This window comes from Schistocerca americana, chromosome 6 (genome assembly GCF_021461395.2).
Source record: "Schistocerca americana isolate TAMUIC-IGC-003095 chromosome 6, iqSchAmer2.1, whole genome shotgun sequence".
NCBI classification, from domain to species: domain Eukaryota; kingdom Metazoa; phylum Arthropoda; class Insecta; order Orthoptera; family Acrididae; genus Schistocerca; species Schistocerca americana.
Window position 1 is genome coordinate 129338505 of NC_060124.1, and position 14592 is coordinate 129353096.

General features: G+C 41.6%; 1 pseudogene; it reads right to left on the minus strand.

The window, feature by feature from the left end:
* Positions 1–14186: 14186 nt before the first annotated feature.
* On the minus strand, positions 14187–14304 carry LOC124620539 (annotated as a pseudogene).
* Positions 14305–14592: the final 288 nt, after the last annotated feature.

The following is a 14592-nucleotide window of genomic DNA, read 5'->3' on the forward strand; positions in this document are numbered from 1 at the left end:
GCAAAGAAATTCATTTTGTCCCCTTCACTCATTCTGTTGGTGTTATCTATCTGTTGAGTGCAGACACGTAGGGACCGATCAAAGAGTAAGAACAGGCAATAAGCCGTTGGAACCGTGAAACGTATGTCCTTCCAGGCAATTGCCAACAACCTTCACCTGCTCACATCTCTGCTGTGGTACCACACGTGTGAAATTTCATGCTCATTAACGCAGTCCACATCGAGCGGAAATGAGGCATACAACAATGCACTCTCGAGTGCAACAATGTTGTAACTCTATTACAATGTTAAACAATGTTGTACATGTTTGAAATTATGGCTTTCCTTACGGTTCAGCATCATAGATTACAGAAGGAAACACGTTATGCTAGATCTCGAGCACAAACTCGAAATTAGAGGTAAGTTGAACTGAGATCCCTCACAGAACGCCATTGCTGGTGGGTACAATGTTGCACGAGTATCTGTTTATGATAAACTTCAACAGACGAAGAGATAATCAAAAGTGTAATGGAAAGTAATGACGAAAGCGATGAAGATGGGGACATAAGAGGAGAGAACATGAAGACATCTCACACTGCTAGTGCTAAATCTGCGAAATGCTGCAAGTATGGATTATATTATACAACAATCACATACATGCAGTACCGATATAATGCTTGTATAGCCGTTGTGTGTTAAACCATACTGCTGTCGCGTATCATCATTCCGTCAACTAAAAATCAGGGACATGTTTCATAATGAGTGACACTACTGGACATGATGAAACTCAAGCACTAAGTTTTCTGCTGAGCGCGGCGGCCGAGCGGTTCTAGGCGCTTCAGTCTGGAACCGCGCGACCGATACGGTCGCAGGTTCGAATCCTGCCTCGGGCATGGATGTGTACGATGTCCTTAGGTTAGTTAGGTTTAAGTAGTTCTAAGTTCTAGGGGACTGATGACCTCTGATGTTAAATCCCATAGTGCTCAGAGCCATTTGGACTAAGTTTTCTAACAAGGGAACCTCCGCATCGCACCCCCCTCAGATTTAGTTATAATTTGGCACAGTGGATAGACCTTGAAAACCTGAACGCAGATCAGTCGAGAAAACAGGAACAAGTTGTGTGGAACTATGAAAAAATAAGCAAAATATACAAACTGAGTAGTCCATGGACAACATAGGCAATATCAAGGAGGATGTGAGCACAGAAACGCCGTGGTCCCGTGCTTAGCGTGAGCAACTGCGGAGCGAGAGGTCCTTGGTTCAAGTCTTCCCTCGAGCGAAAAGTTTACTTACTTTATTTTTGCAAAGTTATGATCTGTCCGTTCGTTCACTGACGTCTCTGTTCACTGTAATAAGTTTAGTGTCTGTGTTTTGCGACCGTACCGCAAAACAATGCGACCAATAGACGAAAGGATATGCTTCTCCGATGGGAACCGAAAACATCTGATCCAGGAAAACACGTCTGATATATTCTATTCGACACTGGTGACGGCATGTGCGTCACATGACAGGAATATGTTGTCAACCCACCTAACTTGTACACTTGGCGAATGGGTAAAAAGATTCTTCTACCTTGCCCGATTTAGGTTTTCTTGTGCATGTGATAATAACTCCCAAAAAAGTGATGAAAACATAAGAGTGCGTCACATAAACTGCAACAAATGAATGCAACAGTTTCACAGTCGCACAGATTTCTCTGTGCTCTGTCAAAACATATGTTATTAACGTTTTCAAATTTTTCCGTGTGTAGACCGTCAAATCCTGCATATGTCCAAGCAAATCTGAACATGTCCTGGAATTTTGGAGAGCGAAGTTGATTATGTGTGAGTGCCTGAACTCTGATAATTGTCTGAAAATAAAAATTTAAACTTTTCACTCGAGGGAAGACTTGAACCAAGGACCTCTCGTTCCGCAGCTGCTCACGCTAACCACGGGACCACGGCGCTCTTGAGCTCACATCATCCTTGATGTGGCCTATGTTGCCCATGGCCTACTCAGTTTGTATATTTTCCTTGTTTTTTCGTAGTTCCACACAACTTCTTCCTGTTTTCTCGATTATTCTGTGTTCAGTTTTTCAAGGCCTATCCACTGTGCCAACTTATAACTAAATCTGAGGGGGGTGCGATAGGGAGGTTCCCTTGTAAGAAAATGAATGTATCTTTGGATTTGATAATATATAATCCCTATGCGTTTACACTAGGTTGAAGACATTCTCAATAATCCAGCACTTCCGCTAATCCCGCATGCGTATGTGCAAGGAATGGCCGGATTAGAAAGCGTTTAGTTATTATTATTTATCTGTATAACATCTTTTACCAAACCCCTACTCTATGTTATCCAAGTAATCCTTCAATGTGTAGAACGTATTTCTTAAAAGTTTAGAATGTATTTCTTAAAAGTTACTTTTTAACTGCCGTTTTTAAAAGTTTGTTTCAGCAATTTCTTTAATCATCTTTGGCAACAGAAACATTAACACTGAAACAGAAACGTATACTAGATATCAAGTAAATATTCGCCATGAGAAAAGGTATCATTTTCAAATCATGGCATGGCCCACATCGTAGCAAAACATCGAGATATGACCCATACTTAAGAAAGTAAATATCCGACTAACTAAACTGCGCGACATCCGCAAAACGGCGCCGTTATTTGGCTCCGTCGTTCGTGTTGTGTACGTTCAGTTATAGAAATAAATGTAATGTGGGGAAATTGGTGACTGATAGTGAACTCAATAGACACATTAACTACCACCGTGTCGAGCCGACATTGCAAACGACGCTACACGTTGCCGTTGAGAGTGGAACGTATAAAAGCCAACTCGTGTACCTGTACTAGCACGGAATACCACACTTTTTAAACGAAACACCGAAGCATTCGCTGGCTAAGCACGAACCAGAAGCAAAGATGCGGCTACCGTTAGAGCGAGTGTCTTGCGGGAGGGACGGAGATCGAAGAAATACTGGCGAATGCATGGGAGATCGGGACACGGCGTTCCTCATATCGAAAGTCCGCTATGTCTTCTCCCGGACAGAGTGAATAACTGGTGAATCGGCAACAGTGACTGGCAAATCCTCAAGAGCAGCAGAGGGTAATTGTAAACTTCCGAGTAGCAGAACAAGTCATCGGGCCGGCTAATGTTAAGCGGAGCTGGAGTTCCGCGGTTCTTATGTCGAGCACTGATCGCGCGAGAACTCAATTGTGCTCAGAACCTGAATGCATATAGCGAAACGAAACGCAGAGAAAGAAAAGGGGGCGCAGTAGAAAGAAGGGCCTTACAACAGTCTCTTAAGGCGGCATTAATTGCGTCAAGAACTCTCTCGAAGCTCTGGTTTAATGGCTTGTAATTAAAAGAGCTCCATTCTTGATAAGCTCTCGTTAGCGTTAATATCTTCAGCGAATAACTTGCGCATTAGGCTGTAGGGCTTAGCGCACCGCTCAGGCGTCTGTTTCGGGGCTTTTGCGGTGCTCAATCCGTCCTCCATTCCGCTCTTGACACACATACCCCGCAGAAAATCTCGCAACTACCTTCAGCATGGCACTCTTCAAAACAACATAAAAACCGCGGAACACTCTTAGCTCCCTGTAGTAACTACAAAGAGCTCTCAAACATTTGTCTTTACGGATCCGATAAAAGCCTAAACGTCTACTTGGAATTTCCAATGAAATTAGAAGAAATTCAAGTGTACCAGTATTGTATCTTTAGCATCGTATGACCTTTATTTAAACGAAGCCTTTCTGAGTTTTTGTAAACAGAACTCCTCAGGTGTGACTCGATGAGAATAGATACCACTGTGGATGATAACACAAACCTGGTTTCTCAAAAACAGATTTTCTAGACGCCGTTTGTACTGCTGATTCCGGAAATTACTTATTGTTAGATTGTGTTCTCTGTTATCAGAATTTATCGGAAAATAAGATCTCATATTCTGCGGATTTCAGCAACTGATGTACAAATATTAAAATAAAATTTCAAACAGCCTGAATTTTTATAATTTTTTTATTTAATAGGCACGTACTAGAACTACAACAAACTGTTTTCTTAGCATTATCTTTTTACGATAAATTCTCAAACTTTCTCTTTTTTGATTTCCTCGCACAACCTCCATCTTTACTGTTCCTCTTAAAAATCCAATAATAGATGGCCATCATACTTTCGTTCCAACTTCCCTAGCACTTCTTCTCCATTTCCTTAATGTCCTGCTAACGGCTTTGTCTTTGCTCTTCACTACAATCTCCCAAATTTTCACAGTAGTAGTCAATATTTCCGTGAGGAAGAGAATTTTTACACTAACATTACAATCCAACGTCTTGAAATTATGTGACATGCTTTTGACAATGTTCTTGTAAGTTAGATATGTTTTATTTCCTAAAACTCTTTTGGTAACAGATCTGAAGGACGACGATTGTGACGTTGCCTACTGTCTTGCAATGAGAGAATTACTGCATACATTTCGCAAATCTAATTAATTTAACAACCTATAAATGACGCAGCTCAATAAAGTATCACAGTCGTGACATGTAGGCGAGCGACACTGGTTATGGTTAGTTTGAGCGTAAACGGCACGCTGGAGTGCAACACATCCAAGTTTCTATGATTCTGATCACCAGATTACCTTAATGTAGCCTATCCCCGTAGTTTTTTTCAGTCTTTTGCTTTACATCAGGCCACTGAGTAGGTTGGCAGGCGTCATTATTCGGAAACTAACCGCTCAGATCCGCGTAATTCTAGCAGTAACTTGTAAGAACTACACGAATTACATCCCTTCAGCCCGCATCTCGTGGTCGTGCGGTAGCGTTCTCGCTTCCCACGCCCGGGTTTCCGGGTTCGATTCCCGGCGGGGTCAGGGATTTTCTCTGCCTCGTGATGGCTGGGTGTTGTGTGCTGTCCTTAGGTTAGTTAGGTTTAAGTAGTTCTAAGTTCTAGGGGACTTATGACCACAGCAGTTGAGTCCCATAGTGCTCAGAGCCATTTGAACCATTTGAACATCCCTTCAGCTTGAGCTGCCAAGAAAAAGAGGCAAGTTAACAAGAGGAAGACAGACAGCTTCTCCACCTTTATCTCAGTGGCTTCACATTCAATATCCATACGTTTCTTGAACTATCGACGTCTCAAATAGATTCTTTGAATATTGAGCTAGTAATGCTTTTCACAAAATAGTTCCTTTTCCTATAAGTGAAATTATTTTCTCTTATTACACATTATCACAGTACTGATTAACCGAGAAGAAACTAGAGAAAAAAATAATAATTAATGCTTCACCGTGCATCTTTTTATCTACCATTCATTGTATCCTCGAATTCATGAACCTTCAACAGTTCGTCAACTTGAGAAGCAACAAAAAATCCAGCTTTGAGTTTTTCTTCACTGATGACAGGAAATTTCATAGGAAGGTACTTAAAGCAGGATCAAGTGTTTCACTAGGCCCAGTTTTATAGGTAGTGATAGACGCAATTTTTTCCCTCCCTGAAGGCGGTTCATACGAAATAATTTTAGTCTCAGGCACAAAAGTCTCCCATCTGGCAAAGCTTTTACACTCTAATGCAGGGGTGGCCAAGATTTCAGCTCGTCGGTCGTGCCCAGGCCCGAGTGACAAAGCGCTCAGCCTCGCTTCAGATTTACACCAACGCCATGCCACGCTGAGGATGGGGAAGAGGGGAAAGCCGGCCGAAGTGGCCGTGCGGTTAAAGGCGCTGCAGTCTGGAACCGCAAGACCGCTACGGTCGCAGGTTCGAATCCTGCCTCGGGCATGGATGTTTGTGATGTCCTTAGGTTAGTTAGGTTTAACTAGTTCTAAGTTCTAGGGGACTAATGACCTCAGAAGTTGAGTCCCATAGTGCTCAGAGCCATTTGAACCATTTGAAGAGGGGAAAACAGCGAACGAGCCGCATTTAAATCGCAGCACAGTAGTACTGCATACGACTTCGTTTTATACTTCACATTTCTCCATTTCTCAACAACACAGATCACAAAGAAAACAATTTTTCAGTATTCATTAATTACTTTTGACACACTGAAGACAATGTAATTTTTATCTAGTGCAAAGTGTCGGTATACGGACAGACGCAGAAAATTTCACAGAGTTTCGCACTCAAGTTGCCACGTAATGGTGACTTATTTAGTTCCATAATCGAAAAAAGCTCTTTTACACAAGTAAGTCGATCGAAATATTGCAGCACTTTTGCAATGTATTATGAAGACTTGGAAACCTTACCCTAGAAAATCAATGCAGACGTCGTGGACAGCCCTAACGTAAGAAGATTTGTAATTAAAACTGGAATTACCTTGCAGGTCAGTCAGCTACATCTACACCTGCACAGGGGCGCTTTCAACTGAAACGGCAATGTCTTAAAAACAGGTTGAAAACAGATGTAAGATTGACAGTGTCCTCAAAAACTCTAGAAAACTATCGTCGTAATTTTTGCAGTCAGAATGAATTCTTCAGATCTCGCGCTGTCTTTAACGCCCTTAAGGTTATGGAACTAGATTGTCTATGTGAGAATGTGTCCCCCTCTACAAAGTGATTTTATTTTTATGTGCATCCCCTTCCAATCGGAAAGAAGTTGCCTCGGAATGTCTTACTGTGTGCAGGGTGCAATCAAGTCAACTTAAAATACGAAGTCTGCAATCCATTCTGGATGTTGTAATTTTCGTTCCTGCAGTACTTTCTCCTACATAAATTCAACAATAGCGAGATTTAAATGGAAAGATCGTTCCAGGCATGCCCCTTGACTGAACTTTACAGTGAAAAGTGTTGCAACTGAAAATGGAATAATGGGGGCGACTTCAGAAATTTTACTATTCGTGCCACCAATTTCTTCAAGTGCTCCTTGCCATCAAATTTAACAGAAACTGCTTCTTGGTGTTCAAAACAATGAATCCCATCTGTCGATCGTTGTAATTTTTTCTCTTTCACTTTCATCTTAAAGTTTAAATTCTTTCTCCACGGTACTATAATACCGTTTCGTAGAAAATAAACAGTACCTGACGCTTATAAGAATTGAGAATTCTCGGCCCTAGCTTCTGTCATTCCCATTCATTTTAAAGGATTATGACGACGGATCGCTAAATTGCCTCTTTTTGTCCAAACAGTCACTGGACCTGTGAACGTCCCTCAAGCCAACAAACAGCGATGAATAAACAGCGCCGACACCACGATTCTGCCCAACTCAGAGAACTGTGCAACCACAACATGGCGCACTGCAAAGCTAAATGAAATGTCGCGCCGTTCCGGCTACTTCCGAGAAGGACCGAACTAAGCCGAGCGACAGGCAGGGCGTTGGCTCGCCCGCGGCCCACACAAGCTGCACGCCCTGCTCTAATGCTTTAGCTTCGTCCAGCTGCCCTAATCCCACGAAAAGCAGTGCATTTTCCTGCACCCAGCTTCTTGTCCCAATAAACATTCTTACGACTACAAAGAAAATGAACTCCAAAACCGTTAAGGCTTTTGTGGCCACTTGTTGACAAACTGGCTGTTGGCTTGTGTCTCGGGTTCTTTGGCTATAGAAATACATAAACGTGACAATAGCTTCAACAAGAACGAAGAAAGCCTTAGGATGAACGGATCCCGGATTCCCGCGTTGAAGCGAACAACCGTTGCAGGTAGCAAGAGGAGAACCCCACCGGAAATGACCACAGAAAAGCGCTTGGACGTTGGCGCGCCAGGTACACATAATTTACGGCCGCGACATCGGTTCTACTCCACCACCAGCAATGGATGGTGAACGTTTGACAATTCCAGCCACCTGTCATAAAAAAATTAATCAAACGAACGTCGGCCGAAGAACCCGAGACAGAAGTCGACAGGCAGTTCGTCAAAATAAACTTCATTCCATTACGAAAAACATGTACGTGACAGAAGAACTAAGAACATTTTCGAAATCACCGTAAAAAGTTAATTAGGAATACTCATCTATTCCCATGTAATATCACACAGACTGGTGTAATTGAAAGACAAGTTTTACATTTTAGATACTGCAAAATTGTATACGCATTAATTCAAACCTACTGATAACGTAAATAACTGTACTGACAGGGAAAGAAACAAACAGATGCGTAAAAATGGACAGGAGGGCTTCTGTTAACGTAGACAGAATTTTCAGAACTAAGCTTCTGGTGGGTTCTGAAGCAGTAAGTGTGCTCCCCGGCCGCAACTTATGACACTGATTTCCAAAGCGAAAGATATTAAAAACTGACGACTGGTCAGCGATCAGAAGAGAAATGGATGCTTACAATCGCTAAGACAAACAAGGAAACAAATGGATCGGGGAACGGAAGTAATTATGACTGCAGCGGAAACGAAATGCCAGCGAGTGGTGCACGTAATAAAGCGAATGTATGGTAGGTGGACCAATGAATTTCTTCGTTGGATTCAAAATACAGCGGAAACGCGAGTACCCGATCCTTAGTAATCCAGATCTGCTGTTCATCCGGATAAATTTTTAAGGAATTCTCCGGACCTAATCGTGGCAATAATACACGACGACAATCATTAAATTTAAATTCAGCCGACCACCATTTATGGATCCTTGTACTGAGTCAGTTAACAAGTTAACAGTGAGTTGTACAGTCCCGCAGTGTCGAAGCTCTTCAGAGGCCTTTCAGGCACAGCCCACCGAAAATTTTGAAGAAAACGTACAATTAGAGTTAGAATGTAACAAGGCGTCGAAAACAGCACAAGTTTCTTTAGTATTTTACTACAGTTCCATTCCATCCACCCGTGTGTTGAGAGTTGTCTGCGTTATGCACGTTATCCAGTTAAACAATTAACTGGCAGCTTCTAGACGTAGCCTCTTGTTTCCATGTGGCAGTCGGGAGAGCAACAGCCAGTCACGTGTGTCGTACGAGCGTGGTATTGAGGCTTGCCTCAGTTGTGAAATTGTGTGTTATTTCGCGTGCTGTTCAGCCCTGATATAACAAAGATTTTTTACGAGGGTAATCCCGAAAGTAAGGTCTCCTATTTTTTATAAGTACATAGACCTTTTTATTTCTACAATGATTTACCTCAGTTTACAGCTTGAACATTTAGCTATTTTTCGACATAATCACCATTTCTGTCGATGCATTTCTGCAGACGCTGTGTCAGTTTTTTATGCTCATGTCATACTAGCTCGCCGCCATGCTGTTCAGAAAGTTACGAACATCTTCTCAGGTGTAAAGTGGTATACCCAGATTTTGTCACCCGTGACAATTGAGTCAAGAGAGTTGTCCTGTTAGGCTGCAAGGCGGTGAAGAAATGCGCGGGTAGCATCAACTAGTTGCGGCCTGTGGTCTTCAGTCAGCATACGTGGCACCCATCTTGCGCACACCTTCCGGTAGTTCAACGTTTCCGTTAAAATTCTGTGAGCGGTGCTGCGGGAAACCTCAGGAAGCAACGTGCAGAGAGCATCCATGGTGATCCACCGATCTTCACGCATGCTTTGCTCTACCTTCAACACTGCCTGTTCGTCGTGAATTTCGGTCCGACCAGCTGCAAACTCTCTACACCACTTACGAACATTTCGACATCCATGCACGACTCACCATACACTTCCGTCAGTTGGCGATGGATTTCAATCGGCGCAGTGCCCTTTGCGTTCAAAAACCGAATAACTGCGCGCAATTCGCACTTGGCGGTAACATCCAACGGGAGCTCCATTCTCAACGGCTGCCAAGCCAAGACTGAGCGCCTCAGCGCGGCGTGCGCATGTTTACACACAGCGCGTGAACCACTCTTCATAACAATGTGACCAACTGCCACACAAACAGAGCTCTGTACTTATAAAAATATAGGAGATCTTACTTTTGGGATTACCCTCGTAGCAGTATATTTCATGAGTACAAGTGATTAACTGATTATATTATGGCTTGCGCAGCGGGAACACTTGTGTCTTTATTTTGAGAACTAGGTGACAAAACCATTTTCAAGCTGGGCTTAACGAAACAATGTGCGCTTATAAAGATATGTGATTCAAACCCTCCTTAGACATTTAAATAGCTTATGCAAACAAATCAGAAAATTTCAATTTTCGTGGTATAAAAACCAGTCTTGGCTTACAGGTTGCTCTGTAAGAAATGAATTTTATTTTTTACACGTGTATTTCGTTTAGTGAGACTGATATTGTAAAAGAATGGACATCAGTTTCTTTCGCAGTATGTGTGACAGAAAAATTATACACAAAAGCACATAAACGCCGGGATTCAAGAACGCACCTTCGGAATCAGGAGAGTTTTCAGATGTTGGGTCATGGACGCACTGCCTATTCAGTTTCTGAATGAGCCTCCACTTCTCGCCATAAAACATAATACGACTGTGAAACAAAACAGATTCGTAATCGAGGGACTTACTGATGTTGTTTGTTTCTTGGACAAGCATGAGCTCGCATTCAGAGGACACACTGAAGATGAAAGTTGAGACACCAAATGGAATTACCTTAAATTATTGGAACTTGTCTCTAGACAGGAACAGTTTATTCGTTATCACTTGCTGAGCTCTTCTGGGTTCAGAGGAATATCAAACACAATTCAGAATGAATTAACTGACATGGTTACCAGTATCATTAATGATGGCAAAAAAAAGGGTTACAGTCACATGAGTTTGTTCGAAAGCAAGCAGATGAAACGCTAGACGTTGCTTGTAAGTCACAAATGAGTATTGTTCTTAGGTTTTGTACAAAAGATGGTATCTTAGAAGGGCTTATTGGTTTTCACTATATGTCTAGTGACAAAACTGCTCAGAGTTTATAAGAAATTATACTCAATGCATTTGATGTTTCGAGAGTTACTGACAAACTAGTGAGCCGAGCACATGATGGAGCCTCAACGACAGCAGGTAAATGCGGCGGTGTCCAAAATTTTGTTGAACAAAAATGTCTACGAACTACGTTTTTTCACTCATAAACTTAATCGAACGCTGTTGCATTGTTCTAAAAAGGTCAAAGCAATTAGGTTCTTCATTTACAGTGTTGTTGCATTCCATTCATTTTTAGCAAGACCTCAAAGAGGACACAACTCTTAGAAAATTCGGATTGAGGTTGCCTCGGACAAGTACTGCACGCTGGAACTTCAATTGACGAGCTGTTCAGAGAATATATCTTACGAGTAAACATCATGACTTAAAAGACAATTTCGCAAAACAACACCAGATGATGGAGATTAGGATGCAGAGTCATTCAACAGTGCTTGTGGCAACAGTGGTTTGGCTTGTTTAGCATTCTTAATAAAGTTTAATTCCTTTTCCTGCTTTGCCTTTACAACGAAATATTTTTGTACGTTGACCATCTCTATGCATGTCTTCAGCACAAAACTGCATGTCATATTATTACGTAGAATGCTGAAATCAAATAGACCACCAATTTTTTAAACGATATGATTTCAGAAAAAAACTGTGACATCATGGTAGAAAACTGTAAAGGAAATTTCACAGCGATATAAGCTATACTGAGCGGGACTTCTAGTCTCTTAAGACTTAACCTTACGTGATATTATACAACACAATAGTGCAAATGGAAATGGGTTTTGTAGATCTTCGGAATTTCTGTTTATAGAGTTGCTTGATAAGAATCAGTTTGGGAAGTATAAATCAAATTTCCCAACAATGGAACTGAACCACCTTCTCACAATTTACCTATACTTCAACAAAGAACGACTGAAAAATGACTTCTGAAACATTTGCATTGACAAACATAAACGAAATAACAAAGTTTATAAACTGATTCTTATATTCCCTGTTAGAAACAGCTTCTTCTGAAAGAAGGATGAGCACTCTTAAGAAAATTAAGAATTGCGTTCATAATTCAATGTTACAAGTGATCAGAAATTTAAAGATAACGCAGTTCACAACTTTGATACCAAGAAGAATCGAGGCATGGATCTCCGGTGTAAAAAGATACGAGGCAAGCCTACCCACAATTTCTTACACCACATTCGTTGGCTTCTGCTTTAGATGTTCCTGAATTTGAGTCTTCAGTCCTGTAAGACTGCTATCCACGAATATTTTCAACCTGTAAATGAAATGAAGTTAGCCTAAAATATTCAATATATACATCTCTTTTGGCTCATTACGCTCATTTCGATTATCTAGCGGATCTCTCGCATGTTATTCCATATATTGAACGCTATCCGTAAGTATTCGTACTGTTCGTAACAATTTTCCAATATCAGTCTCTCTCTTTGCACAAGCGCATCGCTCGAAAACAAAGCCACGTGCAGATTTCGAGAGCACTGTATCCCCAGTTCTTCCTGGACGGGTTGTCGACGTGCGGTTCGGATCTTCTCGCTGCGCTGCAGACAGTATACTGATTGTTCTCTAACATATTTCTTTGTTTCTTTGTTATAATTTACTAAACTGTGAAGCGAAATTGTATGGAAGGCTTTCCCGAGATGAGGATATAGGGCATTGAGTGAGGCCAAGCACAGCTGTTTTTTTTTTGTTTTAAATTTTTTTTAAGGCACCTACACATATACGTCTTACGTGCACACTAGGAGCTAACGGAAACACTTACAGGAAAACAGGGTAATACAAGAGGTTTTTTTTTTTCAAATGGCTCTGAGCACTATGGGACTTAACATCTGAGGTCATCAATCCCCTAGAACTTAGAACTACTTAAACCTAACTAAACTAAGGGCATCACACACATCCATGCCCGAGGCAGGATTCGAACCTGCGACCGTAGCGGTCGCACGGTTCCAGACTGAAGCGCCTAGAACCGCTCGGCCACTCCAGCCGGCATACAAGACGTTGCCCTCTTAAAAGTCGTAACTGCACGCGACACCGGTACTTAACAGTACTGTTTATGATCACTAATCAACCAGAACATAACTCAGCGTCTCTGCCTTGGGACGCGGTGCCGAAGATAAATTATCAGGCACTGGAGGTACACGAGAAATAATTCGAGTGACTGTGGTACAGCAGGAGGCAAATCAGTCCCTATTGTCCTGAACCAGATGACGTGCAGATTTCTAGTTGTGTAAGTATTAGTCTCACGTAAAACTCGTTGAAATATTAAAACATGATCACTGGAAATGCAACGTAGTTGTGAAAAATAGTTAGAGATGATTCAGTTGCGATGAAATTTGGTGTTTAAAAGAAAAACGAAAACACGTACTTAAGCTTTCATATTACTTAATAGAAGACTGGGTTATGATGAGATGTGACAATTTGACGCAAAGTATGGGCCAATACGAAGATACGTTTCATTCCAACAATGCCTATCAAGATTCATCGAACATTTTATAAAAACGTATCTTCCATTTGAAAGAGATGAAACTGTTTCAATGTCTCGCAAGGTAAACAGTATTAACCACATAAAAATAAACATTTCTTAGCATATTATCATCGACAAGAATCATTACGAGTCTTGGTTCGCTTATGACTTATTGGAGTAGCCCACACTAAAAGAGGTCATACATAACATAAAATCCCAATATCGAGAAACGGTTGAATACATTGTACCAAAATTTTCGACAATTACGATTGATGTGTATACTAATTCTTATACTTGTCCTCTACCGTAGTAGTCTAGAAACTGTCTTACTATTCTCCTAGTAAAAGAATGGCGGCAATTACAGATTTCGCAAAATTACAAGCAAATATATTAAAGGTGACGCCAATATTTTAGTGGCACTGGATATCAGTCTTCGAATCTTTGCGAAATATTTCAGTGCCAACATCAAGAAGCTACATATTACTCATGTCAATTCAGGAGCCTGCAAATATTGTAAAAATACGTCTTTCCATCTCGAACGGTAGTTGCTTCATTACATCAGTAGGGGAAAAGCTTACTGTTGCCGCCCTAACGATACAATGCAACAGTTAAGAGAATATCTATTATCTACTATCTATTATCTATTATATCATTCTATATCTATTATCAACTTTAAAAAAGTTCTTTCGGTACCCTAAATCGTTTATTAAATGTTAGGCATTTCCATCCTATAAATCAAGAAGCTGCAGTTACACAAACAAGTCGTAAAGAAATCTAATGTCACTGGATCTTTGAATGCGGAAAGTGTACAGAAGGACTGCGCTCTGTCTTCAGGCCACAAGTGGCCCATCGGTACCATCCGACCGCCGTGTCATCCTCGGGTGAGGATGCGGATGCGGATAGGAGGGGCGTGTGGCCAGCACACCGCTCTCCGGTCATTATCATGGTTTTCTGTGACCGGAGGAGCTACTATTCGGTCGAGTAGCTCCTCAATTGGCATCACGAGGCTGAGTGCACCCCGAAAAATGGCAACAGCAAATGGCGGCCCGGATGGTCACCCATCCAAGTGCCGGCCACGCCCGACAGCGCTTAACTTCGGTGATCTAACGGGAACCGGTGTATTCACTGCGGTAAGGCCGTTGTAAATAAAGATACAGTTCCGAAAATGGAAATGTTACACAAGCGTCTATAAACACAGACAACCGTTTCACACTCCAGATCTTTTTGTGACTGGTCGTTGTGTACAGAAAACGTATGAGAAAACCGTATCCGTCTTGATAAAAACATTGTTTGTTACAACGAAACTCAAATTTTTAGTGATCTTCAGGGAGCTTTCATTCTTCACACGCACACATATGTGGTGACGGCACTCACGACTCCAGACAGTACGGCACCACAATCTACAAGCTGCGCTCGAAACACTCGTAGCGCA